This window comes from Uranotaenia lowii, chromosome 3 (genome assembly GCF_029784155.1).
Source record: "Uranotaenia lowii strain MFRU-FL chromosome 3, ASM2978415v1, whole genome shotgun sequence".
NCBI classification, from domain to species: domain Eukaryota; kingdom Metazoa; phylum Arthropoda; class Insecta; order Diptera; family Culicidae; genus Uranotaenia; species Uranotaenia lowii.
Genome location: NC_073693.1, coordinates 97570944 through 97577227, shown reverse-complemented (window position 1 = coordinate 97577227; position 6284 = coordinate 97570944).

The following is a 6284-nucleotide window of genomic DNA, read 5'->3' as shown; positions in this document are numbered from 1 at the left end:
ATATGCTCTCCTGATCGGGATACTATTCAAAATAAATAAGGCCGGAACAAATTTTAAATCCTTCTTTTGTCACTCGGAGTTGGAACATCGCGGGGGGGGGGGCAGTAAAAAATAATGCGAAAAACAAATAAATTGGAATAAATTGCACAGAAGCTTGTATGCTACAAAATTGCATACTACATCGTTGCACAAAACCTATAAATCAAGTAATTTTTCATCGAATAATTCAATCAAATCAAGAAAACAAAAAGTGAAATAACTTCCATCTTCTTAAATTTGTTTTTTTGGTCTTTTGATCTTTCAAATATTGGAATTTTTTATCGTAATTTACATAAATTACTTCAAACTTTATTTATTTCTACCTTCGGGATTTTTGAAATTTCAAAGGGGGGATGACAAAAGAAGAAATTGATATTTGTTCCAGCCTAATAATCAAAGTTTCAAATCAGTGTTTTTTTCGGTAAGTTATTAAAAAAATATTTAAATGATAATCCTTATTCTAAACAAAAGTTTAAAGTCAATATTTTCGAAATACCAGAAAACAAATGCAAATCAAAATTTAGAATCAAACCAGAATTAAAAGCTTCGGGCATAAAAAATCATAAAACTTTGAATAAAATGTTACACCTGATTAAAGAATTAAATTAATCCCAATTCTAAAATAAATTTCAGATCAGGTCAGAAATGAACCAGGATTAAAATAATAGGTATTTAATCAAGATTCGAAATGTGAATTTTCGATAAGGAAAAAATCTTTTTGAACTTTAGAGAAATTATTCAAAACACATGGATAATGTTTAAATTTAATCTGATAAAATTTAAAATATCAGCCAGAGGTCAAAGTCAGAGATAAAATCCAATTAAATATTCAAACCTGCATTTTTCGAAATAAATGACTTAAAAAGTTCATGTTTTATTGAAGTTTAGAATAGAAACTTTCTTAATTCAAAATACAACATATTCAATTCATCATCTCTGACAAAATTCAGGTTTAGTAATGAGTGATTTCTTGAATGATCAAATACTAAACTGATTAAAAAATAAAGAGGAATTCCAAGTGGTGTTGTAAATAATGAGAGCACAAAGAATTAATTAAATTAGCTTATGCTTATTGAAATGAACTCTTAAAGTTATTATATAGAAATGTTTTTCAAACTATTCATAGAGAATGATCGATTCTAAAGAGATGATATAAAATAATAAAAATAAAAGAAAAGTTTATTAAAATGATGAACTAACAATTCTACATAAAGTAAAAACTGATTCTGTGATTATTTAATACATTTTTGAAATTATGAAATAATATTTTGATGAAGATGAATGATCTCAAAAAGTTAAATTCTTTAATTTTCTATTGTTTTGAAAAATAAGTATTTTTGACATTTCAGAAGAAAGTTGGAAAAAAAGTTTTATTTCATTTAATAAATTTGTTTCATTTAATAAATCTTGTTTTTTTCGCAGAAGTATAATTTAATTACGGTCTTGCAGAAAGTTAATATATGCCTTATTTTTTTTTGTTATTGATTAAAAGTTTTGTCAGAAAACTGCAGAATTTTCTTAAATAATGTTTACCTATTTTCAATCAAAATTAGCGCTTAAATTCTTCGCATTTCAGAAAAATGTGAATTTTTTGGCCTCGTGTAATTTTGAAAACCATTTTCAATGTGGAGTTGACCATTTAGAAGAACAAAAAAAAAACAAAATAAAATTGACGTAGAAAACGGTTTTCTGAATATTTCATATCAGCATGAAATTTGTAATGAAATGATCCATTTTTATTTTTTCCTAAGTGATTAGTAATAAAGTAATGGATAAACTTGTTAAGAACATCTTCTTAATAAATACCCATTTAAATACGAGGTAGGGTTTTTGTGTGTCAGGATTTAAATTTCAATACAAATGGCTTATTAAATTACCGATCGAATAAGTTTTAGAGTGATATAGAACTAAATACCGCCGGAGGCGAGCCAATTTTCTGAGATGTTTATAAACACTTATTTTTAATCACCTTTTGGTATCAAGTAATTTCACATTGCTACTGTAAATTCATTCCTTGAACAGATAATTTTACTTGGAAAAAATCTCCATGGGTGGGGAGGGGGATTAAACCCCTAAATCCCCCCTCCCGTTCGCAGGGCCTTGGTTTGCACCTTTGGAAAATTGAATTTTGTTGCTGCGTGCTATCAGAAATTGATTCTTCATTTCATGATTTTTTTAAAAATTATTTTTAAATATCGTTTTATAAATTGTAAATAATGTGTCCTTCAAGGAATAAAAAACTATTCAAAAAGAAGGGCTTAATTTTTTTTAATTATTTCCAGGTTTAATAAAATTAAAAATATAGCTAGAGCTTGACATTTAAGAGCTAATTAATCAAACTAAATTTCCATAAGCTACAGAATTCTGATTCATATTTCAATATTTTTTTACAGAATTAAATTTACATTAAGAATTGAAAGTCTTCTAGTAAATTTCACAATGAGAAATGAATTTCAGAGTTGATCAAATTTACACGTTGTGTTAACTTCGCTGATATGATAAAGCTCAGGAAAAAAAGTTATGTAAAGGAAAATATTTATAAAATTTTCTGTCATTCAACATCAATTAAATTATTGTCATTTATGAAATGACATTTTTAGCGAGAAATTCCTTAATGAGCTCAAAAATCGATATTTTTTCTCATTACATATTCAAGTTCTTTTTTCTTTGCCGATTTTTTGAAAATTTGTTTAATCACCACCCCAAGAACGATTTCTAGGGCCACACCTGGTTTAACAAGGCCAATTTTCACAACAAAAATTCTAAAAATTATCCTGATGATTTTCGGTTTCTTTCTGTATGATTTCTTCATTGATTAATCTTGCTTCTTAGCTCTTTCTTAACAGCATTAACGGTATCGAATCAAAATTACTTTGAAAAATTATGGAAATGTGACTTATATTGACTTTATCTGCACAAAGATTTTCAGTTTACCTTGGATTCCTAGTATGTACAATTTGAAGCTGCGCATGCTTTTGCCGCTGAATGTATCCAACATAATTTACATTCTTATTTCAAATATAGGTACCGTAAACTGGGGGAACATTGATTACTTTTTTAGTTCATTATCGAATATTTTGGAAGGGGTTGCCTTTATGTAACACTTAAAAGTTTTAAATTACTTATTGAGGTAAGGAGTATAAAGCACGATCATTGATAGCAGAATATTCAAACGACATTAATGGCTACAACTATATGTTTGTTACAATACCAGATTTCGTGTTTCGGGATAACTTTGATCACTATGGTTTTTACGTATCTCAACATCTTCAAATTATTGTTTTGATGCCATTTAGCACAGAAGGCTTAAAACATCAATATCTTTTTTTTTGTGTGGACTCAATTGAATTGTTCAACGTTTCTTTTTTTTTCAAAAACAAATTTACTCACAAGATGGAAAATGTTGCTGCATACATTTAGGGGCAAAATTATAAACATTTCTCAATATTTTTTTGCCTCAAAAACAAATGAAATTTTATCTTTATGCAATTCCCTAGGTCGTCCTTCTGCTCCCATGTTCATTTTTTCTTCAAACTTATCTATTGGATAGGGGTTTTAGCTATTTTTATGTACAGGCTTTCTCAAAGAAAATGTCCGTTTTTTTAATATTCAAAAATTATCATAGAATGACCATAAAAATAACACTAAAACTATACCTATACAAAAAAAAGTTAAACTTTTACATAAAACAACCCATTTGCTTCTTAATGCTATCATTTTATCAGGAGAGGTGCTGGTTTGTGAATCTTCGAAAAAACCGATATTTCTAAACTTTGAAATAACATTTTAAATACCGTCAAACGGAGCATCATGCAAAAGCAGGATTAGATGCAACATTTGTATACCACAACACTCATTCAATTTTTATTTAAATATACTGTTATAAAGTTATTATTAAATGATAACAAATTGATGATGACATAGTTTTAAACATCGTGAAAGAGTTTTTAAAAGTTTCTGATTCTCAAAAAAAATTTTCAAAATCAAACAATAAATGTACAAATTTTTACATTATTCGATGCCGCAAAAAACTTTGCCCAGTATGACGGATTAGCTTAATGATATCACCTACAAACGTTATATTGCTTTCATTATCTTAAACCAACACTGTTGATGTAAAAATATTTTTCGGACAGTCTCCAAATTTTTTTTATATAAATATTTTTATAATTCAGTTAGCCACCTGGGGCAAAATGCAACAAAATGCAAATCAGAAGTTCAGAACTAAATCTCATAAATCGCGTTCCCAAATGCTGGGATATGCTTGTTTTGCATTATGCGTTTGTTAACATTAAAATTTCATCCATCCTAAGATTTATTTACATAAGATAATAGAATATTTTGTAGTATTTTTTTACCCCTAAATGTATGCAGCAGATCAACACTCTTTTCTTAAAAACATTTTTTACAGGAAATGTAAAATTTGATTCGAACAAAACAAAAAATAACTGCAATTGGTGCTTTATGCGTCATGACATCACAAATGTATGAAAAACTATAAATTTTCAAACGTTTTCATTTGATTTTTCATTAATTACATAGTTTATTGCATTTTACTCCTTTTTCTTAGTAGGGTGAAAATCGCATGTTTTTGTAAATTTAAAAATAACTGGTGAAACCAATAATTTTTCTGATTACGTCGATTTGGTGTCCCATCGACCTTAAAACTTTTGATGTACAAGAGATATGATTTTCTGTAAGCATTAAGAATTTAAAAGCCTTCGAAGTTGAAAATTGTTGCATGTTGCCCCAGTTGACGGAAATCATTTATCGTTTGGTTTGTGCTTATTCGGGAAATATTAACCTAGTGGCAATTAGGAAGTTTCATGAAGATTTGAAACATAGGAAACAAAATTAAAAAAAAAAACAAAATAGTTGAATCCACATTCCATAGAGATACAGATATAAGAGTTTAAGAATTAAAAAATTTATATCACGTTATATTCAGAACCAAAATTCAGTGTTCCAAATCTAAATCATGATTTCAAATCAAGTTTTGAGAAACAAAATATGAATTAAATAAAAAAAAAGATACAAAGTAACAATCAGAGCAAAAGCAGAAATTGCACCAAATGTGATTTCAATTCTATGTTTTTGAAACACAAAAAAAAAACAAATCTTTTCATGTGATGTTCTTGAATATGATTCTCATAAGATATATATAATTTTTTTTTGTCAAATTGTTATTCTGAATGTGAAGAAATTTTCATTCGATGCCTGCAAAACCAAAGGGGTATTAGTGCAAAAATGATCGGTTGAAAAAAAAATTAAAATAAACAATAAATTTTTTAAACACAGAGTCAGTTATCATTGAAAAAAAAAATCAGATAACGAATCCAAATGAGTTTCTTCACTTCAGCAACTTCAGCAACCGAAGAAACAACTCAAGACTTGGAAATCCCAATGAATTGAATCTGGAAAAAAATAAGATTCAGATCATAGAAATATTCATATCAAGAAAATCACTCAATGGTACTAGCAACTCAACTATCAGATAGTTTTTATGGTAATTTGAGAATGATCATTTGGAAAATTATATGCTGAATTCAAGATATTCACTTTAATAGATGATAAAATTTTGGTTAAATCAGTTGAAAATGTTCCAATACAAATTTCAAGTCTAAGACGGAAATTGGGATGGAAATTCAATAAAGAAACCCTGTACGGTCGATTGGTCCAATTTATGCAACTTAAGTTTTTTTTTAAGATTTGAAATAGAGAAAATGGTTTAGAATTTATAAAACAATGAAGATTTCAATAATAATGATTGAAAGGTGAAGAGTTATTATAACACGCGATATTAACCCGGATACTGCCTGGGAAAAAATCTGAAATGTTTATCATAAAGCAAAATTAGCTGCTTGTTTAGTGCAGTAAACCATAACTTGGAAACTTAACGTAACAACAAACATTATTGTTGTGCAAGACGTTTAAATGTAAAGAAAATGAGGAAATGTTTTTTTTCTTCTTTATTTTACCAGTTCTGTATGTTTCGAAAAAAAAATGAAAATTTGAGGTGTTTAGCCTCATATTCTTATTAATTTTTTTTAATTAGGTTTTGTCCAGAAGATTTTGATATTCTCAGCTCGCAAAATGTGGGAAAGCTTCTTTACTGCTCTCTCTAGGGACGCCCCCTTAACTTTTTTAAGACAAAAACTAATCTAGATATTACTTCACGGGGGCCCTTTAGTTTTTAAGTATACTTCAATTTTTCATTCCGATTATCTAGTTTTGATTTCTTTTCA